At 49.8% G+C, this 27,944-nt stretch overlaps 1 pseudogene; it reads right to left on the minus strand.

The window, feature by feature from the left end:
• Positions 1–210: 210 nt before the first annotated feature.
• On the minus strand, positions 211–27,944 carry LOC123075672 (germin-like protein 1-3; annotated as a pseudogene).

Genomic DNA, 27,944 nt, shown 5'->3' on the forward strand with positions numbered 1-27,944 from the left:
TGCCCGGCTCCGTCGAGGGAGGGGCGATGACAGCGACGCACCTTCGGCTCACTTCAGTGCGTATAACCGTCGCTAGGTGGTCTACGGATCTGGATGTAATTTTTATTATTTCTAGTGTTCGTTATACTACCATGATCGAATATGAATACAACGAAAGTTTATCCCGCAAAAAAAGTACAGCACCAATAACATGCAAGCCTGGCCGGCCCGCTACTGCTTTGGGAACTTGGACCTGATGGACTCCACCACCCCACCGTCGACCTGGAGCGCCCTGACCAGCATTTCCATGGGCATCGGCGGTGAGGCGGCGACATCGCCTCCGCAATCACACTTACGGCCGTCGAGGGATTTGTAGTCGGCGACGCAGATGTCCTGGAGCATGTCAGGGTCACCAGCGAGCCATGGCGCGGCGAGGGACAGGAGGACGGTCCAGGCGGCGAGTAGGATGGCTGGGAGCTGCATGGGTGCCATGGTAAAGTACTGCTCAAGAACTCGTGGTTGGTTCTGACACTACCGGAAAAGAGTCCTACCCCGACGGCCACAACAATGCCGTCGGCCGCCGTCGGCCTATATGGAGCTATGCCGACAGCCACGTCCTGGGCGTCGGCGTATCCTGGCCGTCGGGCTACCCCGAGCTAAGCCGACGGCGCCCGTCGGCACAAAATGGCCGTCGGCCTAGCTGCGAACACGCCGACAGCTGCCGTTGGCATAAACCAACCGTCGGCATACCCGTGGGCCCGGTGACCCTGCCCGTGACAAGCGGCTAACGTCTTCAAATCTATGCCGACGGTGGGGACGGGCGCCCGTCGGCATATCTCCGCATGCCACGTCACCGATCCGCGGCGCACCGTCCAGCACATATGCCGACGGCGGCCGTCGGCATATCCGCCACGTCAGCGATCCGCGGCACGCCACCCGCCTAAACCCTGCCATCTCTATGCCGACGGCAATGCCGTCGGCATAGTTTTTTTTAATAAATATGTTTTTATGTTTTTTTATGTATTATTATATCAATATATATGTAGTTTGTAATTTTTTCCATATATATATATATATATATATATATATATATATATATATATATATATATGACAAATGTTTCCTACAAGCAGTGGTAGTTACCACCACTTGTGTTTTGTATGTTGTATGTAGTATTTGTCGAAACCGAGAGTATGTACGTGTAGTATGTAGTATATAACAATGATTAAGTAGTATATATATTAATTTTTAGGTACTATGTACCATTTTTTGAGTATGCTCTTTTTTACGTAATATGTACGTATTTCATAAATATAACAAAAACTATGGGCTCATCTGTAATTTTTTCACGTAACTTGCTTTGAAATATCTTAGATATAGTATATGAACATATTTAAAATAATAAAATAGTATATATAGTACCACTTTGTTGTATATGAGATATGTGGAGTAACTACCACCGGGTGGTAGGATGGATTCATCACCCAGGGTGTAGAATAAGTTATTCTTCACCCGAGGTAATCTTACGATCACTTCATAATTAAATTACATTTGGAATTCAAATACTTACATTCCTATTGATTCACTACGTAAAATTTGGTATAAGAAAATAAAAATATAGATCATAAGACAAGAAAATTATATAGTTTGTAATTTTTTCAAGCACGTTAATAATGTGTCGTAATGTTCTTTTGAATATAGGTCCTTATATTTTATTAAAATAAAAAACAGCTCCACGGTTAGGCGGGACGGGGGCCCTGGGGGGGGGGGGTAGCAATGCGACCGGAGCGTCGCACCGGCCCCTCATACATGCGGGGGTGGTGTTGTGGCATGTCCGAAGAGGCAGCATGCGTCTCCGGGGTGTGGCCCCCCTCACGGACGGCGATGACACAGTAGTAGACGTTCTGCGGTAACGGTGCGGCGTGAATATTATTAAATACTCGGATCGCGATAAAATCATGAGTTTTTTACACGACGTGGGCACATCTGCTGTAGGAATGATGGTAATTTTTCATAATTTTTGGTGATGGAGAAGTATCCGAACACTTCCCTCTAAGCGGATTGCCCTTCGCATGTCTACGAGTGTGGTCGGCGGCCTCCCGGGGCTAGCATGCCGACAATCTTGCGTACGCGGCTTCTCACAATTCTGAAAGTGTTGTGGCGGTTGCAAATGCCCGGCACGCGTCTCCGGGGCGTGGCCCCCTCACGGACGGCGCCGCCGCCGGCACCTAGAGAGGGAAACGGACGCGTCGGGTCTACGCGGAGGGGATGTAGCTATGGGTTTGGCCCGGATGTTGCTCACAGGTGTCCCTATGGGCTGACCTGACACAATCGGGTGGAGAGGTCCACTGGTCAAAGCCCGTCCGTGGAAAGTCAAAGGGCTAGGTCTCGTGGTGAACCGCTCCACGGTTAGGCGGGACGGGGTCCCTGGGGGGTAGCAATGCGACCGGAGCGTCGCACCGGCCCCTCATACATGCGGGGTGGTGTTGTGGCATGTCTGAAGAGGCGGCACGCGTCTCCGGGGGTGACCCCCCTCACGGACGGCGATCACACAGCAGCAGACGTTCTGCAGTAACGGTGCGGCGTGAATATTATTAAATACTCCGATCGCGATAAAATCATGAGTTTTTTACACGACGTGGGCACATGTGCGGTAGGAATGATGGTAATTTTTCATAATTTTTGGTGATGCAGAAGTATCCGAACACTTCCCTCTACGCGGATTGCCCTTCGCATGTGTACGACTGTGGCCGGCGGCCTCCAGGGGCTAGCATGCCGCTAATCTTGCGTACGCGGCTTCTCACAAGTCTGAAAGTGTTGTGGCGGTTGCAAACGCCCGACACGCGTCTCCGGGGTGTGGCCCCCCTCACGGACGGCGCCGCCGCCGGCACCTGGAGGGGGGAAACGTACGCGCCGGGTCTACGCGGAGGGGATGTAGCTGTGGGTTTGGCCCGGATGTTGCTCCCAGGTGTCCCTATGGGCTGACCTGACACAACCGGGTGGAGAGGTCCACTGGTCAAAGCCCGTCCGTGGAAAGTCAAAGGGCTAGATCACATGGTCAACCGCTCCACGGTTAGGCGGGACGGGGGCCCTGAGCGGGTAGCAATGCCACCGAAGGGTCGCATCGGCCCCTCATACATGCGGGGTGGTGTTGTGGCATGTCCGAAGAGGCGGCACGCGTCTCCGGGGTGTGGCCCCCCACATGGACGGCGATGACACAGAAGTAGACGTTTTGCGGTAACGGTGCGGCGTGAATATTATTAAATACTCCGATCGCGATAAAATCATGAGTTTTTTACATGACGTGGGCACATGTGCTGTAGGAATGATGGTAATTATTCATAATTTTTGGTGATGGAGAAGTATCCGAACACTTCCCTCTACGCGGATTGCCCTTCGCATGTCTACGACTGTGGCCGGCGGCCTCCGGGGGCTAGCATGCCGCCAATCTTGCGTACGCGGGTTCTCACAAGTCTGAACGTGTGGTGGCGGTTGCAAATGCCCGGTACGCGTCTCCGGGGCGTGGCCCCCCTCACGGACGGCGCCGCCGCCGGCACCTGGAGGGGGAAACGGACGCGTCGGGTCTACGCGGAGGGGATGTAGCTGTGGGTTTGGCCCGGATATTCCTCCTAGGTGTACCTATGGGCTGACCTGAGACAACCGGGTGGAGAGGTCCACTTGTCAAAGCCCGTCTGTGGAAAGTCAAACGGTTAGATCTCGTGGTCAACCGCTCCACGGTTAGGCGGGACGGGGGCCCTGGGGGGTAGCAATGCGACCGGAGCATCGCACCGGCCCCTCATACATGCAGGGTGGTGTTGTGGCATGTCCGAAGAGGCGGCACGCGTCTCCGGGGTCTGCCCCCCCTCACGGACGGCGATGACACAGTAGTAGACATTCTGCGGTAACGGTGCGGCGTGAATATTATTAAATTCTCCGATCGCGATAAAATCATGAGTTTTTTACACGACGTGGGGACATGTGCTGCAGGAATGATGGTTATTTTTCATAATTTTTGGTGATGGAGAAGTATCCGAACACTTTCTACGCGGATTGCCCTTCACATGTGTACGACTGTGGCCGGCGGCCTCCGGGGGCTAGCATGCTGCCAATCTTGCGTACATGGCTTCTCACAAGTTTGAAAGTGTTGTGGCGGTTGCAAACGCCCGGCACGCGTCTCCGGGGCGTGGCACCCTGCACGAATGGCGCCGCCGCCGGCACCTGGAGGGGGGAAACGGACGCGTCGGGTCTACGCGGAGGGGATATAGCTGTGGGTTTGGCCCGGATGTTGCTCCCAGGTTTCCCTATGGGCTGACCTGACACAACCGGGTGGAGAGGTCCACTGGTCAAAGCCCGTCCGTGGAAAGTCAAAGGGCTAGATCTCGTGGTCAACCGCTCCACAGTTAGGCGGGACGGGGGCCCTGGGGGGTAGCAATGCGACCGGAGCGTCGCACCGGCCCCTCATACATGCGGGGTGGTGTTGTGGCATGTCCGAAGAGGCGGCACGCGTCTCCGGGGTGTGGCCCCCCTCACGGACGGCGATGACACGGTAGTAGACGTTCTGCGGTAATGGTGCGGTGCGAATATTATTAAATAATCGGAACGCGATAAAATCATGAGTTTTTTACACGACGTGGGCACATGTGCTATAGGAATGATGGTATTCTTTCATAATTTTTGGTGATGGAGAAGTATCCGAACACTTCCCTCTACGCGGATTGCCCTTCGCATGTCTACGACTGTGGCCGGCGGCCTCCGGGGGCTAGCATGCCGCCAATCTTGCGTACGCGGCTTCACACAAGTCTGAAGGTGTTGTGGCGGTTGGAAACGCCCGGCACGCGTCTCCGGGGCATGGCCCCCCTCACGGACGGCGCCGCCGCCGGCACCTAGAGGTGGGAAACGGACGCATCGGGTCTACGCGGAGGGGCTGTAGTGTGGGTTTGGCCCGGATATTGCTCCCAGGTGTCCCTATGGGCTGACCTGAAACAACCGGGTGGAGAGGTCCACTCGTCAAAGCCCGTTCGTGGAAACTCAAAGGGCTAGATCTCGTGGTCAACCGCTCCACGGTTAGGCGGGATGGGGGCCCTGGGGGGCAGCAATGCGACCGGACCATCGCACCGGCCCCTCATACATGCGGCGTGGTGTTGTGGCATGTCCGAAGAGGCGGCACGCGTCTCCGGGGTGTGGCCCCCCTCACGGACGGCGATGACACAGTAGTACACGTTCTGCGGTAATGGTGTGGCGTGAATATTATTAAATACTCGGATCGCGATAAAATCATTAGTTTTTTACACGACGTGGACACATGTGTTGTAGGAATGATGTTAATTTTTCATATTTTTGGTGATGGAGAAGTATCCGAACACTTCCCTCTACGCGGACTGCCCTTCGCATGTCTACGACTGTGGCCGGCGGCCTCTAGGGGCTAGCATGCCGCCAATCTTGCGTATGCGGCTTCTCACAAGTCTAAAAGTGTTGTGGCGGTTGCAAACGCCTGACACGCGTCTCCGGGGCGTGGGCCCCCTCACGGACGACGCCGCCGCCGGCACCTGGAGGGGGGAAACGGACGCATCGGGTCTACGCGGAGGGGATGTAGTTGTGGGTTTGGCCCGGATGTTGCTCCCAGGTGTCCCTCTGGGCTGACCAGACACAACCGGGTGGAGAGGTCCACTGGTCAAAGCCCGTCCGTGGAAAGTCAAAGGGCTAGATCTCGTGGTCCACCTATCCACGGTTAGGCGGGACGGGGGCCCTCGGGGTGTAGCAATGCGACCGGAGCGTCGCACCGGCCCCTCATACATGCGGGGTGGTGTTGTGGCATGTCCGAAGAGGTGGCACGCTGTGACGCCCGGATAATCAAGCTACAGTAACCCCTGCTAATGATGCCACGTCATGTCGATTACTGTTGCTAATCTCGCGTTAGTTCAAAACCGATTCAAAATTCAAAATTCAAAAACAAGTCAAACAATTAAAGTTTTCAAAAGTCAAAACTAAAATGTTCCAGGTGTGACAAATAATACCTAGATAATAATGGTGGAGAAACCAACATCCTTAAAAATGTTTGAATGTCCTAACATAAATAAAACAGTGGCAAAACAATTAATTAAATGCCTTTTACCATTTATAAAATATCAAACTATTTTAGTTAGGAGTGAAACTTTTTGTGGCAGTGGGTTAAACCATAACACTAATTTAGAAACTATTTTCCTAATTTATGAAACTAAGATAAAAAGAAAACAAAATAGAAAACTACTAAAAAAGAAAAAGCAAGGAAGAACCGCCCCCTCGGCCAAGTGGCCCAGCTGGCCACTGGCCCAACTGGGCCGACCCCCAGGCCCAGTCGGCCGGCCACCCACCCCCCACCGACACCTTATCCACCCCCCCACTCACCGACACCTCCACCCACGATCCCCACTCTCCCCGGTCCCCTCTCTCTCTCGCCCTTCCCCATCTGGATCGGGCAACTGCCCCGAGCCCATCGCCCCACATCGCCGGCGCCCTTCCCACGCGCCCGTCGCCGTCGACCGCCTCACCTCGCCGACCCCTCGCGCCGGACTGCACTTTCCCCGCCTCTCCATCACCGGCTCCACTGAGCCTCTCCGCGCCCCCCCCCAAGACGCCGGCGCCCGTTCTTGGAGCTGCCCCGCCGCCGCTGCGCCTCGCGGCCTCGACGCGCCGGGCCCCATCGCCGTCGTCTCCCCGCCTCGCCCCCGACACCCGCGGCGCCCTGAGGCCGTCGTCGCCGCGCGGAGCCCCCTATCGCCGGACTGCCCCGTCGCTCTACGCCGTCGTCACCTCAACGTCGTCGCCTCGCCTCCTCATCTCCTCCTCGTCGCCCGACCTGAGCCACGCCGGCCCCCTCCCCTTCAACGCTGTGAGCGAACCTCCCCCTCTCCTCATCTGTGCCTCCCTTGCACACGCGCCCCCGCCGCCCCGTCCGGTCACCTCGCTCCGGTCGTGCTCCGTCGTACACCACGCCGCGCTGGTGCGCGCTCACCCGCGCCCCGCCCGCGCCAAGTCCTCGCCCGCGCAGACCCCTCCGCGGCCACCCGCACTACAGGCCGCGCCCGCGGGTGCCTCGCGCCCCAGCCACTGCCGTCCGCGCCCGACCTCGGCAACCGCCGCGCCTGCCTTACTCCTCGCACCGGCCGCGGCCTCGCCCAGCGCCGCCCTTGGCCGCCGGCGCCCTACTATTGGCCTGGGCAAGGGCCCCGATGGGCTGGCGCCCGTCGCCCGTATCCCCCTCGCCGTTCGGGCTGAGCCCGTAGCCCACACCCGCTATGGCTCCTCCTGAGCCACTGACTAGGGGGCCCCACGCCCCTGAGAACAAAAAAAAAGAGAGATTAAAAAATATAATTAATAATAATAATAAATATATAAATAAAAATAAAAATAATAATAATAATAACAATAATAAAAATAATAAATTAATTAATAAAAATTAATGAATAAATAAAGAAAGAAAATAAAAATAAAAATAATCTTAATTAATTAATTAATTAACTAAATTAATTAAGTTAATTAATCTTGTTTAAATTAATCTAATTAGATAATTAATTTAATTATAGTAATTATTTAGCTAAACCCTAATTAACCTAAACAGAGAATGACAGGTGGGCCCCACTGGACCCACATGTCAGTTTGACTTAGTCAACTCCTGTTGACTGCTGATGTCAGCATGACATCATGCTGATGTCATAAATCCAAATTTCAAATTAAATTAAATAATTAATTAAATTCCAGAAATTAATAAAATCTTTAGGAAATCATATCTTTTAATCCGTAACTCGGATTAAAATATTTTCAACATGAAAGTTGCTCAGAACGACGAGACGAATCCGGATACGCGGTCCGTTCGTCCACCACACCTCCCTAACCTATCAAACTCGCAACTTTCCCCCTCCGGTTCATCTGTCCGAAAACGCGAAACACCGGGAATACTTTCCCGGATGTTTTCCCCCTTCACCGGTATCACCTCATACCGCGTTAGAACACGTCTAGCTCTGCCTGTTGTCCTGTTATGCACTTGCTTGCTATGTATTTACTGTTTCTCCCCCCTCTTCTCTTCGGTAGACCCCGTGACGATGCTGATCCCCCTGTGATCGACTACAGTGTTGACGACCCCTCCTTGCCAGAGCAACCAGGCAACCCCCCCCCCTTGATCACCAGATATCGCCTATTCTTCTCTATACTGCTTGCATTAGAGTAGTGTAGCATGTTACTGCTTTCCGTTAATCCTATCTTGATGCATAGCCTGTCTTTGTTACTACAATTGTTACCCTTACCTGCTATCCTACTGCTTAGTATAGGATGCTAGTGTTCCATCAGTGGCCCTACACCCTTGTCCGTCTGCCATGCTATACTACTGGGCCGTGATCACTTCGGGAGGTGATCACGGGTATATACTATATACATTATATACATGACACATGTGGTGATTAAAGTCGGGTCGGCTCGAGGAGTACCCGCAAATGATTCTGATGAGGGGGCTGAAAGGACAGGTGGCTCCATCCCGGTAGAGGTGGGCCTGGGTTCCTGACGGCCCCCGACTGTTACTTTGTGGCGGAGCGACAGGGCAGGTTGAGACCGCCTAGGTGAGAGGTGGGCCTGGCCTTGGTCGGCGTTCGCGGATAAATAACACGCTTAACGAGATCTGGGTATTTGATCTGAGTCTGGCCATTTGGTCTATACGCACTAACCATCTACGCGGGAGTAGTTATGGGTATCCCGGCGTCGTGGTATCAGCCGAAGCCTTCGTGACGTCAGCGACTGAGTGGCGCGCGCCGGATTGGACTGGAACGCCACTAGGCTAGGTCTGCTTCCGGCCGCGTACGCAACGTGCAGGTGTGCATAGGGCGATGGGCTCAGACCCCTGCGCGCATAGGGTTAGACCGGCGTGCTGACCGCTCTGTTGTGCTTAGGTAGGGCTGCGATGCGTTGATCTTACGAGGCCGGGCATGACCCAGAAAAGTGTGTCCGGCCAAATGGGATCGAGCGTGTTGGGTTATGTGGTGCACCCCTGCAGGGAAGTTTATCTATTCGAATAGCCGTGTCCCTCGGTAAAAGGACGACCCGGAGTTGTACCTTGACCTTATGACAACTAGAACCGGATACTGAATAAAATACACCCTTCCATGTGCCAGATACAACCCGGTGATCGCTCTCTAACAGGGCGACGAGGAGGGGATCGCCGGGTAGGATTATGCTATGCGATGCTACTTGGAGGACTTCAATCTACTCTCTCCTACATGCTGCAAGATGGAGGTGGCCAGAAGCGTAGTCTTCGACAGGACTAGCTATCCCCCCTTATTCTGGCATTCTGCAGTTCAGTCCACTGATATGGCCCTTTACACATATACCCATGCATATGTAGTGTAGCTCCTTGCTTGCGAGTACTTTGGATGAGTACTCACGGTTGCTTTTCTCCCTCTTTTCCCTTTCTATACCTGATTGTCGCAACCAGATGCTGGAGTCCAGGAGCTAGAGATCCCGAGGATGATTCTACATGGAGTTTGGCTTCGAGGAGTAGTTAGGAGGTCCCAGGCAGGAGGCCTTGCCTTTTCGATCGTTGCTACTTTTGGTGCTAGCCTTCTTAAGGCAAACTTGTTTAACTTATGTCTGTACTCAGATATTGTTGCTTCCGCTGACTCGTCTATGATCGAGCACTTGTATTCGAGCCCTCGAGGCCCCTGGCTTGTATTATAATGCTTGTATGACTTATTTATGTTTTAGAGTTGTGTTGTGATATCTTCCCGTGAGTCCCTGACCTTGATCGTACACATTTGCGTGCATGATTAGTGTACGGTCAAATCGGGGGCGTGACAAGTTGGTATCAGAGCCGACTGCCTGTAGGAATCCCCCTTTCCAACTCCTTGGCCGAAGTCGAGTCTAGCCGTTGAAAAACTTTTACTAACATGGCTGTGTGGCTTACGGGCCCACGTCGCCATTGGGTGGTATTAGGATCTTTTACTCCTTGCCTATACTCTGGGACTCTGATTTCTCTTCTATTCGGGTTAAGTGAATTTTACTAAATCTAACATTAGGATCTCGTTATCACTTTCACCCGGAGAGCCCCTTATTACTGATGATCGTCTGCTGCACGTGAAGACCCTGAAGATACTCTCCGCTGATAACCCGAGAACTTGTGTTCATCGCTTTTGCAATTCCCTTTCATCGATAAACTCCTATGGATAACCGTGTATACTCGCCATTCTTACAATATCTCCCAGTTGATCTTGTTATTACAAGATACCCCGAAGTTATCTCTGTTGTTTCGAGAATCCTTGAGCTTACTGCCTTGTTGTTCTTTGTCACCTGAGTACCCCTACGGATAATTTCTCGCCCTTATCGAGTATCCGGTCATCCCCAGTTGATTCAAGTATTCCAGATTAGTCTTCAAAATACTATTCGATCTTTTGAAAATCCTCAGGAGCCTATCACTCTTGAAATTCTTGTTTGCTTGCATTATGGTTAATCCCATAAGTCTCATAATCTAATTGACATCTCTTGTCATTATCATTTTGAGTCCGTTGATTCAATTTGTTGCGAATGCTCTCAATCCTCAATCATACCCTAGAATTCATTCTTCCGGCTCAGACGACATTTTAAACGTGAGCTGGATCTCGACCTATCAAATTGCCATCGATTGTACCCCTAAGCCTACTCAACTTATCCATCCTTGATCAGAGCGTTGCTTCTGACCCCATGATTTGGAAATCATAATTCTTTTGCATTTGAGCTTTGAGTTAGTCAGTTGCTTCTATAATCAGATCTCCTTGCATTCTTCTTCCTCTGGTTGAGTACCGATGCTCACATCAGATCCCTTGTGGACCATCGGTTCCTTTGTTGGATTTTATCTGACAGTGTCCTTCATATTGAATAACCTTGTAAGCCTTTCCATGGGTATATAATGCCTTTGGTAAATTGTATCCTCTGTTTTTGAACAATGCTCTTCTTTCGAGCTTGTAATATTTAGTCCGAAGTTTGTAGTATATCTTTCTTCGATGCCCCGATGGGTTGAACCTATGCCTTCCTTAATCTGTGTGGACCCGAAAGATTTCGCGGGACATACTTATCTGGTATTGCACCAGGTAAAACTTTCGACAACTAATGTCATTATCAAAATACGAGAGGCGAAGGGAAGGTTATGCATTGAAGAAGTGGGAGTCGACCTTGAACTTTGTGTTCATGCCCATGGACACGATGTAGATCTTATCATTAAAAGCTTCTCTTAAATTAATTATTCCATTGGTATAAGTTCATCTTATACCTGGGATCTGGCCTTTTTCAATCATGGTTCCGACCATGTTCTCTTTTAAATACCATTTCTCATACAAGTTGAGCACTTGTCTTCTGCAGAGCAATACCCTAGTCCAGCCTCTACCTTGATCTGTCGTCGAGTATTACCCCCTGGTATCTCGATATTATCATGGAACTGCATAACTTCTTATGAGTTCTTCATCAAGTGCTACATTCTCACTGGTTCCAATTTTCCACGGGCTCTGAGTTATTAGTCACTCGAGAACACCGACAAGTGAATCTATTCCGCACTCCGATTCAATAACTCTAGGTAATTTTCGTTGCTTACGAGTTTAATAATCCTTCAAGTCATTACTAGCCTTATCGGCTATATCCTTATCGTGAAAACTTTTTAACTGTGCTACCCGGTCCTTCTCGGAACACAACTTGCGATGATGAGCTAAGCTTACGTCGATCTTCCTCGTCATATTAGTTCGCCTTGAACAACAAGCTTGATTTCAAGTTTGTGCCGTACCCTTGGTTCCATTAACCTATCGCTTTCATCATTCCTCTGACTTGATGTCATCGCCGATAGATTACATCTTCATGAAATCTCTCGACAAATGTGTCGTGATCAGCACCAACATTTTGAGCTCTTCCAGGATATCAGTCGAAATTCAGGATGAGAAATACCATCCTTGCCCCTCGATGATTTGTGTTATCATCGGCAACGTTATTGCCCCCCCACTCCAATTCAGACTTGATCATGATATGGAGCTCTTTCCTATCTAGCTTATGTTATGTTCTACATTGAAGTATTACTGTCCTTCGTGTCAAGGATATTGTGAGAATTTCTCCACCTCTTGAGAATTCTTGATATAGTAATACTTCTCGCCACCTCCATTTGTTTTATGATCCCCGTGTTGTTTCTAACCTGAATACCGACAATTGAACTATGATGTGCGACTTCAAAACTTCTAGCAACCCTATTGCTTTGAAGTTAATGGTCGATATTTCATTCTTAGACCATTGGTTATCGAATCATCGTTCTAACATTGATCATTCTACCTAAGCCCATATTCGGGTGCACCTAACAACCAATGTTTAACTGTGTATGTTTTCCTCGAGCATACGTCATTAAGTCATTCGATCTAGCTAATGTTATCTCCTTGTTCACATAGTGGTGGAAATCCATCTTTTGGAAATCTCAATGGATTGTCGCTGAGTCAATCAGTCACCTCCTCACCTCTCCTTCATGAAATGAACCCTTGTTCGGAAGTCGCTTCCATAGTTCATCTCCCGAGAATCTTCGATGTTGTTTCGACAATTTGTGTTGCACCTTTCTTCTCAGGCATCCTGAGTCTGAGTTATCCTGACACCAATCAGATCTGAATCTCGGTCAGATATGATGGTTGGAACATATTTCCAAGAGTTATAACATTGGCCTATTTATGACCCGGTAAGGTGATGATACCCAGCACACCTGGCGGGAGGACCTATTGCTATAAGTTTTCCCTTTTAGCAAGGTTAGTTGTTGTTCCATGAGGAAATTGTAAGACTTATTCTATAAGTTGTTCCTGATGGATCCTTTTTGTTTCCAAAGTCTGATCTTCACCTGTTGACCATGTCAATGCTATCTCGAAGCATGTCTATGGTACTCCGCTTTTCAACAAGAACATTGGAAGCCCAATACTAAATGTTTCTTGCGCAATTATCCAAACACCGCTGTATGGGTTATGTCATGAAATTCCTTCCCCCTTACCTAAATGGTTTTCTACATTATATCCTGTCATGGATATCATGCTCAGCTTGCCCTTGGGAAGGATATAACCTTGAAATATGTGTTTAAACACATTTTCCTTTCCATTCTTCTGTTTAATCTGATAATCATATTTTCCTTTCCACTGTGTGGTTTAACCTTTCTGGTGAACTATATGATCTAAGCAGTAATATTCTCCTGCTTATGTAAACACCTCGGTATACAACTCTGTCAGTAAGACCCTGTTACTATTGTTGGTGACATTTCGGTAACCACCGATGGACGAGAACCTTGCCTAATGGTCCGCCTCATTTCAACGAGCAGGAAAATGGTTCTCTTCGTCCCTCGCCCTTGGTACCGACGATGTTGCTGACATATAACTAACAAGCTACCCTCTGACATGCCTTGCTATCATGATCGTGCAAGATGTCACCGCCCTTCCTATTTTTAACCCACATGGTGGGCCCATAACCCACAGTTCCACAGGATCGAAACCTGACTCTCTTGTACACCCTTGTTCCCAAAGCTATTCCTCGCGCTTGATTTCGTATGTAATTCGCGGGCCACCTTCCTAGTGATCAATTCTGGTATCATGCACAATACTTATTTTCGTTGCCTTGAGCCCCTTTCACGCCCTATTTCAGGCGTCGAACGATTGCCTGCCCGCTTGAAACTACCCATGGTACCTCCTTACTTTGCTCTCGGTATTTTCTTAGGTTTCAATTCGAGAGTTACTTTCCGCCACCTTCCCCGATGATATTGACCAGATAGTAAACCTTGTAGAGGTCCGTTCTTCCAGATACCCCCCTTACTCTATCGTAAGTACGATGGAGATCCTGAAGAAAGGACGCCGATTTGATCATGGTGACTTGAAGCAGAGTAATGAAGACATCAACGAAAGGGATCAACCTCTTCGAAAGGGCAGCCAAGACCGAGAAGACTCGTTAGGTTTTTGATACCAGCACCTTCCCCCCCCCCTTACTCCACCGCTTAAATCTCGGGACGAGATTTCTTGTAGTGGAGGAGAATTGTGACGCCCGGATAATCAAGCTACAGTAACCCCTGCTAATGATGCCACGTCACGTCGATTACTGTTGCTAATCTCGCGTTAGTTCAAAACCGATTCAAAATTCAAAATTCAAAAACAAGTCAAACAATTAAAGTTTTCAAAAGTCAAAACTAAAATGTTCCAGGTGTGACAAACAATACCTAGATAATAATGGTGGAGAAACCAACATCCTTAAAAATGTTTGAATGTCCTAACATAAATAAAACAGTGGCAAAACAATTAATTAAATGCCTTTTACCATTTATAAAATATCAAACTATTTTAGTTAGGAGTGAAACTTTTTGTGGGAGTGGGTTAAACCATAACACTAATTTAGAAACTATTTTCCTAATTTATGAAACTAAGATAAAAGAAAACAAAATAGAAAACTACTAAAAAAGAAAAAGCAAGGAAGAACCCCCCCCCCCCCGGCCAAGTGGCCCAGCTGGCCACTGGCCCAACTCGGCCGACCCCCAGGCCCAGCCGGCCGGCCACCCACCCCCACCGACCCCGAGCCCATCGCCCCACATCGCCGGCGCCCTTCCCACGCGCCCGTCGCCGTCGACCGCCTCACCTCGCCGACCCTCGCGCCGGACTGCACCGCCCCCGCCTCTCCATTACCGGCTCCACTGAGCCTCGCCGCGCCCCCTCCCCCCAAGACGCTGGCGCCCGTTCTTGGCGCTGCCCCGCCGCCACTGCGCCTCGCGGCCTCGACGCGCCGGGCCCCATCGCCGTCGTCTCCCCGCCTCGCCCCCGACACCCGCGGCGCCCTGAGGCCGACGTCGCCGCGCGGAGCCCCTGTCGCCGGACTGCCCCGTCGCCCTACGCCGTCGTCACCTCAACGTCGTCGCCTCGCCTCCTCATCTCCTCCTCGTCGCCCGACCTGAGCCACGCCGGCCCCCTCCCCTTCAACGCTGTGAGCGAACCTCCCCCTCTCCTCATCTGTGCCTCCCTTGCACACGCGCCCCCGCCGCCCCGTCCGGTCACCTCGCTCCGGTCGCGCTCCGTCGTACACCGCGCCGCGCTGGTGCGCGCTCACCCGCGCCCCGCCCGCGCCAAGTCCTCGCCTGCGCAGACCCCTCCGCGGCCACCCGCACCAAAGGCCGCGCCCGCGGGTGCCTCGCGCCCCAGCCAACGTCCGCGGCCACCTCCACCCGCGCCCGACCTCGGCAACCGCCGTGCCTGCCTTACTCCTCGCACCGGCCGCGACCTCGCCCAGCGCCGCCCTTGGCCGCCGGCGCCCTACTACTGGCCTGGGCAAGGGCCCCAATGGGCTGGCGCCCGTCGCCCGTATCCCCCTCGCCGTTCGGGCTGAGCCCGTAGCCCACACCCGCTATGGCTCCTCCTGAGCCACTGACTAGGGGGCCCCACGCCCCTGAGAACAAAAAAAAAGAGAGATTAAAAAAATATATATAATTAAAAAATAATAATAATAATAAATATATAAATAAAAATAAAAATAATAATAATGATAACAATAATAAAAATAATAAATTAATTAATAAAAATTAATGAATAAATAAATAAAGAAAATAAAAATAAAAATAATCTTAATTAATTAATTAATTAACTAAATTAATTAAGTTAATTAATCCTGTTTAAATTAATCTAATTAGATAATTAATTTAATTAAATAGTAATTATTTAGTTAAACCCTAATTAACCTAAACAGAGAATGACAGGTGGGCCCCACTGGACCCACATGTCAGTTTGACTTAGTCAACTCCTGTTGACTGCTGATGTCAGCATGACATCATGCTGATGTCATAAATCCAAATTTCAAATTAAATTAAATAATTAATTAAATTCCAGAAATTAATAAAATCTTTAGGAAATCATATCTTTTAATCCATAACTCGGATTAAAATATTGTCAACATGAAAGTTGCTCAGAACGACGAGACGAATCCGGATACGCGGTCCGTTCGTCCACCACACCTCCCTAACCTATCGAACTCGCAACTTTCCCCCTCCGGTTTCATTTGTCCAAAAACGCGAAACACCGGGAATACTTTCCCAGATGTTTTCCCCCTTCACCGGTATCACCTCATACCGCGTTAGAACACGTCTAGCTCTGCCTGTTGTCCTGTTATGCACTTGCTTGCTATGTATTTACTGTTTCTCCCCCCTCTTCTCTTCGGTAGACCCCGTGACGATGTTGATCCCCCTGTGATCGACTACGGTGTTGACGACCCCTCCTTGCCAGAGCAACCAGGCAAGCCCCCCCCTTGATCACCAGATATCGCCTATTCTTCTCTATACTGCTTGCATTAGAGTAGTGTAGCATGTTACTACTTTCCGTTAATCCTATCTTGATGCATAGCCTGTCTTTGTTACTACAATTGTTACCCTTACCTGCTATCCTACTGCTTAGTATAGGATGCTAGTGTTCCATCAGTGGCCCTACACCCTTGTCCGTCTGCCATGCTATACTACTGGGCCGTGATCACTTCGGGAGGTGATCACGGGTATATACTATATACATTATATACATGACACATGTGGTGATTAAAGTCGGGTCGGCTCGAGGAGTACCCGCAAGTGATCCTGATGAGGGGGCTGAAAGGACAGGTGGCTCCATCCCGGTAGAGGTGGGCCTGGGTTCCTGACGGCCCCCGACTGTTACTTTGTGGCGGAGCGACAGGGCAGGTTGAGACCGCCTAGGTGAGAGGTGGGCCTGGCCTTGGTCGGCGTTCGCGGATAAATAACACGCTTAACGAGATCTGGGTATTTGATCTGAGTCTGGCCATTTGGTCTATACGCACTAACCATCTACGCGGGAGTAGTTATGGGTATCCCGGCGTCGTGGTATCAGCCGAAGCCTTCGTGACGTCAGCGACTGAGTGGCGCGCGCCGGATTGGACTGGAACGCCACTAGGCTAGGTCTGCTTCCGGCCGCGTACGCAACGTGCAGGTGTGCATAGGGCGATGGGCTCAGACCCCTGCGCGCATAGGGTTAGACCGGCGTGCTGACCGCTCTGTTGTGCTTAGGTAGGGCTGCGACGCGTTGATCTTACGAGGCCGGACATGACCCAGAAAAGTGTGTCCGGCCAAATGGGATCGAGCGTGTTGGGTTATGTGGTGCACCCCTGCAGGGAAGTTTATCTATTCGAATAGCCGTGTACCTCGGTAAAAGGATGACCCGGAGTTGTACCTTGACCTTATGACAACTAGAACCAGATACTGAATAAAATACACCCTTCCATGTGCCAGATACAACCCGGTGATCGCTCTCTAACAGGGCGACGAGGAGGGGATCGCCGGGTAGGATTATGCTATGCGATGCTACTTGGAGGACTTCAATCTACTCTCTCCTACATGCTGCAAGATGGAGGTGGCCAGAAGCGTAGTCTTCGACAGGACTAGCTATCCCCCTTATTCTGGCATTCTGCAGTTCAGTCCACTGATATGGCCCTTTACACATATACCCATGCATATGTAGTGTAGCTCCTTGCTTGCGAGTACTTTGGATGAGTACTCACGGTTGCTTTTCTCCCTCTTTTCCCTTTCTATACCTGATTGTCGCAACCAGATGCTGGAGTCCAGGAGCTAGAGATCCCGAGGATGATTCTACATGGAGTTCGGCTTCGAGGAGTAGTTAGGAGGTCCCAGGCAGGAGGCCTTGCCTTTTCGATCGTTGCTACTTTTGGTGCTAGCCTTCTTAAGGCAAACTTGTTTAACTCATGTCTGTACTCAGATATTGTTGCTTCCGCTGACTCGTCTATGATCGAGCACTTGTATTCGAGCCCTCGAGGCCCCTGGCTTGTATTATAATGCTTGTATGACTTATTTATGTTTTAGAGTTGTGTTGTGATATCTTCCCGTGAGTCCCTGACCTTGATCGTACACATTTTCGTGCATGATTAGTGTACGGTCAAATCGGGGGCGTCATACACGCGTCTCCAGGGTGTGGCCCCCCTCACGGACGGCGCCGCCGCCGGCACCTGGAGGGGGGAAACGGATGTGTCGGGTCTACACGGAGGGGATGTAGCTGTGGGTTTGGCCCGGATGTTGCTCCCAGGTGTCCCTGTGGGCTGACCTGACACAACTTGGTGGAGAGGTCCACTGGTCAAAGCCCGTCCATGGAAAGTCAAAGGGCTAGATCTAGTGGTCAACCGCTCCAGGGTTAGGCGGGACGGGGGCCCTGGGGGGGGGGTAGCAATGCCACCGGAGCGTCGCACCGGCCTTTCATACATGCAGGGTGGTGTTGTGGCATGTCCGAAGAGGCGGCACGCGTCTGCGGGGTGTGGCCCCCTCGCAGACGGCGCCGCCGGCTCCTAGAGGGGGGAAACAGACGCGTCGGGTCTACACTGAGGCGATGTAGCTGTGGGTTTGGCCCAGATGTTGCTCCCAGGTGTCTGGGAGCGCCAACGATCTCCCTCCGACGGACTTGGATCCGCCGCCGCCCCACCCCCACTGTCGACGACCCCTCCCCCTTCACTCACCTGACCAAATAAGCTCCAGATCGAGCACGCGAGGCGGCGGCCATGGCGCTCCCATACCCGTGACCAGGCCACGGCCTTGGCGGACGAAGCTGCTCGAGTTCGGCGCCTCCCCTCCCCTCCCCTCTATGTGGTTCCGGGAGAGGAGAGGGCCGAGCGGTAATTTTTTTAAATCTATATGAAATAATAATACATAAAAAGGAAAAATATAACTATAATTTTTTTAAAAAATCTATATGAAATAAAAAAGGAAAAATATAACTATAAGAAAACATTAAAAAATCTATATAAAATAAAAAAGGAAAAATATAACTATGCTGACGGCTTTGCCGTCGGCATCGCTGCAGCCATACGGAATGTGGTACGCAAATCGGTGACGTGGCTAATAAAAAAATAAAAATTAAAAATAAAATTAGTAGTAGAATTTTTTTAAAAAATTAAATTTGTTGCTAATAAGAAAATTAAAATTAAAATTAAAATTAGTAGTACATTTATATTAAAAATTACATTTGTTGCTATAAAAAAAAAATGCCTACGGCTAAGCCGTCGGCATAGGTGCCACGTGGCATCGAGACCTATGCCGACGGCTTAGCCGTGGGCATACCTTCCCTTATCCATCCACGGGCCGCGCCCCTCCACTCATTCCGCCCTCACCTCACTCTCTGTCCCGAGCTTGCCACCGCACCACGACCCCCGTCGCCGCCATCGCCGCCCAATCCCGCCTCGCCGTCCCCGCCCCTCCCTCCCTCCAGCCGCCGCCACCCCACGACCCCCCAACCGCTCCCCCGCCCCTCCCTCGCTCCCGACCCGCCGCCCCCGCCCCTCCCTCGCTCCAGCCACCGCCGCGCCATGATCCCCAACCGCGCCCCCGCCCCTCCCTCGCTGCCGACCGCCGCCCCCGCCCCTCCCTCGCTCCAGCGCAGCCGCCCCCGCCTCGGCCTCCTCGACCCCGGCCCGCCCTGCGTGGACGCCGCCCCGGCCGGCCCACGCCCTAGCCTGGCCGGCCCCCTCTGCTCCGGCGACCGCCCCTTGCTGCTCCGGTGGTCATCCCCTGCCCCGACCTGAACCCCCTCACCCTCCCCTGCCCAACCGCCCCCTGCTCCGGTAAGAACATTTTTTTACATTTTTTGTGTAGTAATGTTGTAGATGAATGCATACATATAGTAATAAATGATTAGATAGATGGACGTTAGACAGATGAATGAAATGGAAGAGAGTATAAATGTGAAAAAAATTAAGTGCACAATGTGAGATAGATAGATGTTAGATGAATGGATATTTGTGTAGTTTTACTATGTTTTTACATACATACTCAATGTTATAGATATATGTATTGTGAAGATGAGATGAGAGGGAAGAGTACACTTTTTGTGAAGATAGATAGACGAAAGTTAAAATTTGGATATGATGAGTGGTTACTTCATCATGTTGATCTTGCTAAAAAAAGTTTGTGATGTGATGTGATGTGTGATGGTGCTTTATATGTGATGTGATGACCTAATTTTTTTCATTTGGTGGAATTTAGAGGATTTCTGGTGTTGTCTCCGGTGGAGTGATCGTTGACGTTGGAGCTCTTGGTCTTCAATTGTCCCTTCGCTGATCGACTACATCATCTACATCCGAGGGTGAGCTACAAATCCATCACCTCATACATTCTTTTAATCATGTCACTAGATTAAATTTTCACATCAAGCCGCGTAACCTAGGTCTCCCGTCCGAAAGGGTTGCATCGATAAATATGCATTCAATTGCATATTTATCACCGTAGCTCTTTCGGACAGCCCGAGGATGTGTAGGTTGGGTACGCTGTTCATGCTCTACCCTGTTCCGAGACAGGATTTCGGCGGCGCCTCCCTGTTGTTCTCCGGATGCACATTCTCTCGGCATTTTGCCAAGACGTGTATTTGGAGAACAGCGGGGAGGTGCTGCCGAAATTTTGTCTCGGAATGGGGTAGAGCATGGACACTCAATCTACACATTCTCGGGTGGGATTAGGACGCATCTTTACCTATTAGAGATGTAGGTGGATTAAATGTCGTTTCTCGTCAACCTTGTAAAAAATAAAATATTGATGTGAGTAATTTAAATGAATCCTTAATTTTGTTGTGTGGCTTCCAATAAAGCAGAGATGGCAGATAATCAGTGGATGTATAGTGGGTTTTTCCGTCGGAATCAAGTAAGAACAGAGTGGGTCGAGAAAACTGATGTGTTTTTGACAGAGATATTCTGTAGTCCAATGAGGATGGTGCCAGAATGCCCGTGTGCCAAATGTAAGAGACGTATGCGCAGAGATAAGAGTGAGATGACTAAGCACCTTCGCACGCTTGGATTTATGCCCAACTTTAATATGCCGATAAACTTTGCCTAGCGGGACCGTGGTAGAGAGGAGGTGATACGACAACGCGTCGCTGGTTATGAGGACGATGGGGTTAGAGATATGCTAGATGATGTCTTGGCTGCATAGCCGACACCTCCGTCACATTCAGCGAATGAACCGGAGGAGCCAGAGGAAACCGCAAAGGCCTTCCTGGATATCTTGGCCTCGTCAAAGAAACCTCTTTATGAGGGTCCCAAGCTATCTGTGCTGGATGCCAACTCGCAACTGATGGCAGTCAAGGCTGAGTACGGCTGTAGCTGAGGTTGCTTCGAAGCATTTCTGGGAGTATGGGCTAACAGTCTGCCTGAGGGCCACGAACTGCCGAAAACCATGTACGCTACGAAGAAAATCATGAAGGCGCTCTCCATGGATTATGAGAAAATACATGTTTGTCCAAACAATTGCCTTTTGTTTAGGCATGAGTATGCGGATGACAACTACTGTAGGAAGTGCGGTTCCTCTCGGTATATTGAGGTGGTCGATAAGCATGGTCAGAAGCAGCAGCTAAAAATCCCTGTGAAAGTTCTTCGGTATCTTGATTTTATAAAAAGACTGCAGTGCCTTTTCAAGAGGAACAAGATGACGTGGTCCGAAACAACGAGGATGATGACTCGGGTTATCTTGACCTGGACCCAAACGACGATGACGCACAGATTGATGGTGAGGCAGTTGTGAATCAAAGAGACATAATTATGCTTGAAAATTTAAATGAACACGCTGACGATGAGGAAGATCCTCCACCTCCGTCAGACAACGAAGAAGATATGCGTGATAGTGATGATGAGACCGGTCGACTAATAGATTACAATTGTGATGATTCATATGGGTTCTAGAAAATGTAAGTTCTTTTAATGATCATTACAATAGTATGATTAATGTGCTCTTCTGTTATTAATGTTTTTCCTGTATGCTTGTTTATTTGATATCCTTACTAATTGTTTATTCTCTTCTCAATGCAGGTTTGCTAATCATGGGCAAGTCCAGCGGCGCCAGTTTCCTCAGTAAATTCAAAGGACTTACTCGGAGTGGACGAGCCCACAAGGTTCCCTCCTGACTACGCGAGGATGACACCTCACAGGGAGGTGGAGGGGTCGGGGGAGGAGACCCAAGAGGAGAAGGGGGTGGGGGAGAGCCCCTAGAGGAGGAGGAGGTGGGGGGAGAGGCAGTCGGGGCAAAAAACTCCGGGCCGTGTCCGAAATAGGAGGGTCTTCTTCGATGCCCTTCTATACTGAGGCACCTTCTGAGTCTGAGGAGGAGGAGTAAGTTCCTGATGGCGAGGAGGAGGAGGGGCGAGGAGGAGGAGGAGGCTGAGGAGGAGGAGGCCGAGGAGGAGGGTGAGGAGGAGGGCGAGGAGGGTGGTGGAGGGGAGGTTGACCCCGAGTTGTGGGGTGACTTGCCACCCGGTGCTCCGCAGGGGTGGCTGCGTGGTACTGCCGGAGTACCTACACCACCTTCTATTGAGGCTCACACGTGGCTCATTGAACCTGCAGGGATAGAGTAAGTGCCTCTCAATCATATTTTGAAGACATGACAACATTTTCTTATTGTACACATGGCAATCCTTTGATTCTTTTGTAGTAACTGGATCCTTCACGGAAAGGGCCGTAAACCGAATGGCCTTATCACTGTCCTGTTGAAGGAGTTTTGGCCGGGCCTATTCTGCCCGCGGCCAGACAGGGACCCGCAGCTGCGGGTTAGGGCCACGAGCTGGGCCCACTACGAGGCTTACAGCCACGCGGAGTACGGGACGGCCGCTAAGGCCGTGATCACCAAATTTTGGGTAAGTTCTCTTATGAATCACTTGTCTTCAGTTTCATTCATAGTTTATCATTGAATCACTCAACTCATGCCTTGTTTGCTTCTGGTTTATGCATGATTGCAGCAACTCTATAGAGTTCTTGACGAGCACAAGGCCAGAGCCGACGTGGTCTTGCTTGCGGCTGCGAAGAAGAAAGCTCGTCAGTTGCAGTACGAGGTGCGCTGGGTTGCCGTCTCACAGTACTACCACATCTACCTGCACCAAAATATGACCAAAACTCAAGCGCAGAGGCAACGACTTACCTTGAACAGGGAGCAGTTCATGATGGTAACTATTACTGACTTTTCATTGTTTCAAGCAGTCAACTATATGTTTCGTGCTCACATGTCATGCTTCCAAAATTTGCATAGGTTGTTCCTCGTTGGTGCTATGGAAGGGATGACGGATGGACGAGTTTGGTGGATAGGTGGCTCGGCGACGATGCAGAGTTTGCTGCCAAGAGCAACAAGGCCCGGGTTAACCGTGGAAAAGAGGGGACACACGGCCAAGGAAACAGGAACCACTGGGGCTTCAAGGCCATGAAGGTATATCTATATGCATGATGCATTTTTGTTCTTCTTTACCATCATGTTCTTATGTATGGATAACTTCTGTTTGACGTTGCAGGAGGATAAGTTGAAGAAGCCGCTCTCAGACGTTGAGTCGTGGAAACTGGCCCGCGAGCGAGTGATCTCAAGGACGGCGAGAGCCAGTACTACGGCAAGACCGAGGAGCACCTGGAGTCTTACACTCAGAACTATCAGAAGTTGCATCCGGATGTTCCTGTTTCTGAGGTCGCCCAGTCTCAGATGGACGACACGGCGGTGGTGGCCATCCAGGGGAAGTCACATGGCAGGTATCCGTCTTTCGATGGCTTGATCACTCCTTCGATCTCGTACACAAGGCTTCGGGCTACCAACCCGAGCCAGTTAGAGAGTACGGGGCATTCGCAGCCTCCCTTAGCCCGCCAGCATGCTGTAAGTACTTCCCCTTTGTCTTCTTTCTCGCTAACATTCTCAGTTTATTTTCAGCATTGGTCACTTAGAAACAACCTAAATTATGTAGGCATATAAGTCCTTTGTTGAGCATAGGAATCTCGAGGTGCGGGAGTACTTGCAACGAGTGAAGGCAAACGATGATTACAACCGTCGGATGATGACGGTTAGTTTTGCCCTCTTAAAACCAAGCTAAAATTTTGCACTTTCATGCCTTCTGACCTTCTAGTTTGCTTGTTTAACTAACATCCAGGCTATGTTGGCGTCTTGGAGTAACCGCACGGATCCACCACAAATGGGACCCCCACCACCACCTGCGGGAGAACCCCCACACGTGCCCACGTTCGATGAATGGGTGGCACTAGGCAGTGATAGTCCGGTTAGTACATTTGCCTAACTACTGACAAACTAGTTCTCGTTCATTCAACACAATCATATCATATTTACCGTTAGAATCTTCTCTCAGACATGTAGGGGACCGGCGGCTCGACTCCTGCTCCGTCGACCCCAGTCACTCCGATCTGGCAGAGTGATGGTGGTCGCGATGGCAGTTTTGGCGGAGGTGGTCTTGGCGGTGGTGGTTTTGGCGGTGGTGGTTTTGGCGGCGGTGGTCTTGCTTGATGTCGATTATGATACCCGTGCATGTGGCCGTCGTGCCATACATTTCATGTTCCTACTTGTTAGTTTCTTCTTTGAAATGATGTTCATGTCTTGCACTACTTTTATGTTCATTAACTTTCGCCGGTGATGATCTTTAAATGATGAACTTGAGTATGTTTAAATGATGATGATGAACTTGAGTATGTTTAGATGATGAACTGTCATATTTCTGCATAAGCCCATATTTTCTGATTTGAAATGTTGTCCAAATGAATTGAAAAAGAGAAAACAGGGAAAATAATAATAATAAAATCTATGCCTACGGCAAAGCCGTCGGCATAGATGAGCCCAGGGCTTCCCAGGGCGTGCCACGTGGCAGGGCTATGCCTACGCCAAAGTCGTCGGCATAGATTTTCATCTATGCCGACGGAGCACCAAGGGACGACACGTGGCACAGCTATGCCTACGGCTTTGCCGTCGGCATAGCCCTGCCACCAGGAGGCACCACGGAAAGCCACGTGGTAGAGGTATGCCGTCGGCATAGATTTCCACCTATGCCGACGGCTTGGCCGTCAGCATACCTCTACCACGTGGCTTCCCGTGATTCGTCAGCGCTTTTGACGGCGCCGTCCGTTGCCGTCAGGCGAAAAACACTGCCGATGGCTAAACTATGTCGATGGCTGAGCGGGAGCCGCCGGCATAGGCTCCTATGCCGACGGCTAAACTATGCCAACGGTCTGACAAGACTACGCTGACGTGATGTATGCCGACGGGGCTATGCCGACGGCAGCCGTAGGCATAGATCTATGCCGACCGGAAATGACCTATGCCGACGGCCCTGGGCCGTTGGCATAGGCGGCGAGTCCGGTAGTGTGAGCTCTTGCAGATGATCGATGAGGATGGAAGCATGCAGCACATATACTTATAGTGCCGTGCAGCATGATGGAGACGCGATCAATCGATGGACATGTGACGAAAAGTTAGTTGGTGACGAAAAGTTATTTGGATGTACGCTTTCTGTATCTGGCTTTGATCCATGGCAATCTGTTTTATACAAATTAAGCAAAGCAAACATCGATTAGAAATTTATGTCAGTGTAATGTGACCATATACACGGATGATAACATGTGGAGGTTAGACAGTCAGCATTCAGCAACCATACATCGTAATTTTCCCCTCATTTTGGAGATGATAATGAATGCACAATTGCTAAGTGGGAGAAGGGTACAAGATTACACATCGATAGTCGAAGAACGACGCCACATTTTTTTTGTTAAAGCAACTGTTGTTTTTGCCAAATAGATACCATGATTAGCAACTTTGTGATTACTATTTTGGTAACAAAACGATTTCTTGATTTTATCAACAAAACCACCAAGCTCCTAGGAAACCGAAAAAGAAGGTTCAATGCAACCATATGCCTCAGACTTGTGATATCATATATTTTCTCTAAATAGTTGTAACTCATGACCTAATTTTCCTCTCCCCGCAGTCATACTACATCAGGAAGTCATGCATGCAGTATAAGTTACATTTATTGCATTGATCTATCCATGCAAACAAATGCCACCTCATCAACTCAAGCATGCCTTTCCTGTCGGGAAACAAGTCATGAATGTGAGTCACAAGCTTGGAGCAAATCTATGTACTGGATGCTTCACATTTTTATATAACATGGCCTTTCAGTGAAGTTCAATCCAAAAGCTTTATTTTCTTATAATTATTTGGTCACATACTACATATATTTAAAAAAAACTGAGAACAATTGTGCGCGGTTGCTTTTGCACTAGCTATACTTAATTTCAGAACATATTTATGCATTTCTTATATCAACAAAGGCGTGGAGTCTCTATCTAGTTGTGACAAAGTCGTGCCATTTCAAACAGAATGCCTCATTTCACCGTGGAACTTTTATTTCTTTTTCTATTATCCAAAAATGAAAAGACAGATCTAGTTATTAGTATGATATGTTAACTCAGACGCGTATTCATTATGGGTGTTTTTCTCAATTTTATCAATTTCAGTCAACTTCAATTCATGACATCACAAGGCGAAGGGTGAGCCTGCAGAGGAAGAGGGCGTGGGTGAGCGTTGGGTCAGGAGGCTAGAACCGTAGTAGAGTCGTTCTACGAGCACGAAGGGAGAAGGGGAAAACAGGCATGCGGACTAAAGGAGGCGGTCTACGCTGTCAATATAGAAAGAGAATGTGTGGGTCGCCATGATCTGTTTGGCAGACTGAAAACATAAGATCTTCCAAGACTGCACTCAAATCACCTATTCACACGAGTTGAATGACCTGTGCACCCTGTGCTTCTAAGATCTAACCCAATTCTAACCATATACATCGCTTTGGGCCATTGGATCTTCACGAGTAAATAGCCTGTATTTATTATAGGGTTCTCTAAAGTTTAGTCCAAAGGATAAAACCAAATAGACAGCCAAAATTGTCCAGCTCCAGTTCAAACACATTTAGAGTTCTTTTTCTCTTACCAACTCAATGAACTAAAGATTTACCGGTTTAGTTTGAAGGTGCTCATAGGGATATAGGGATAGGATGTGTGAGCATGCGTTCATGGCGTGAGTGTACGTCTGTTGTTTATAAGCATGGGATCTGCATTTGTATTGTGTTTCTAAAAAAACTGTTTAGTCAAGCATACTCTATGATTTTCCATGCTACCTATGTTTCATAAAGTTATATTTTGGTCAAACTCTCGACACAATCATTTCAAAAATAACAATTAATAAAGTCTTGGGTAGTACATATATATAAACCAAAACCATGCATACATATATATCACCAGCAAGCCATGAAGAAAAAGCAACAGTAAACAGCGAAATGACCAAAAATGGCATAATAAACATCATAAAGTATACAAAAAGGTGACGATGGAATTCAAGTGCTGCGACGAGATTAAGTTGTTAAATTACGCACGGCTCGACCATGCAGCCGTCGAGATCGAGCGCCCATGCCAGCACGTCGGCTGGAACCGGCGGCGAGGCAGTGTACAATGCCTCAGTCAACTTCTGCGTGCCCGGAAGCTGCTGTTGAAGGCCGATATGGCGGCGGCGGGAGAACCATTGTTGTTCCTTTGAAAGTGGACGAGGCCGCGTGGGAAGACAAACATTTCCCCTTTGCAGACGGTGCGAGCGACAAACTTGCCGGAGCTGGTGAAGAAGCCGACGTCAGGGAGCCCTCGAGGTCGAAGAGGAGCTCGCTGGCCCGCGAGTGGGTGTGCGGCGGGTTCACTCCCCACGGTGCGTAGTCGACGCGAGACATGGACACGCCCAGCATGTTGAGCCCCGGGACCTTGTCTACAGTCACCGTCGTTACCACGGAGCCTGACGGGTTGCCGCCCGTGTTGCCAGGGACGGACAGCACGTCGGAGAAGAAGTCGTTCGCCATCGTGCTCTCCGGCCTCTTACACGGGTACCCGTTCAGCCGCAGCGCCGCACATTCTGATCCGTTCATTATCCATAGAAGCAAGTAGGAAAGATAGTGTACATGGACGATCACACTTACGGCCGTCGAGTGATTTGTAGTCGGCGACGCAAAGGTCCTGGAGCATGTCGGGGTCGCTGGCGAGGGCCAGGAGCACGGCGCAGGCGGCGAGGAGGACAGCCGGGAGCTGCTTGCTCGCCATTGTCAAGTACTGCTAGAATACTTGGTCTTCACTCTTTAGCTTAGCTGTGTGGGTGTAGCGAGTAGTTCTGCTAG

This window comes from Triticum aestivum, chromosome 3D (genome assembly GCF_018294505.1).
Source record: "Triticum aestivum cultivar Chinese Spring chromosome 3D, IWGSC CS RefSeq v2.1, whole genome shotgun sequence".
Taxonomy (NCBI): Eukaryota; Viridiplantae; Streptophyta; class Magnoliopsida; order Poales; family Poaceae; genus Triticum; species Triticum aestivum.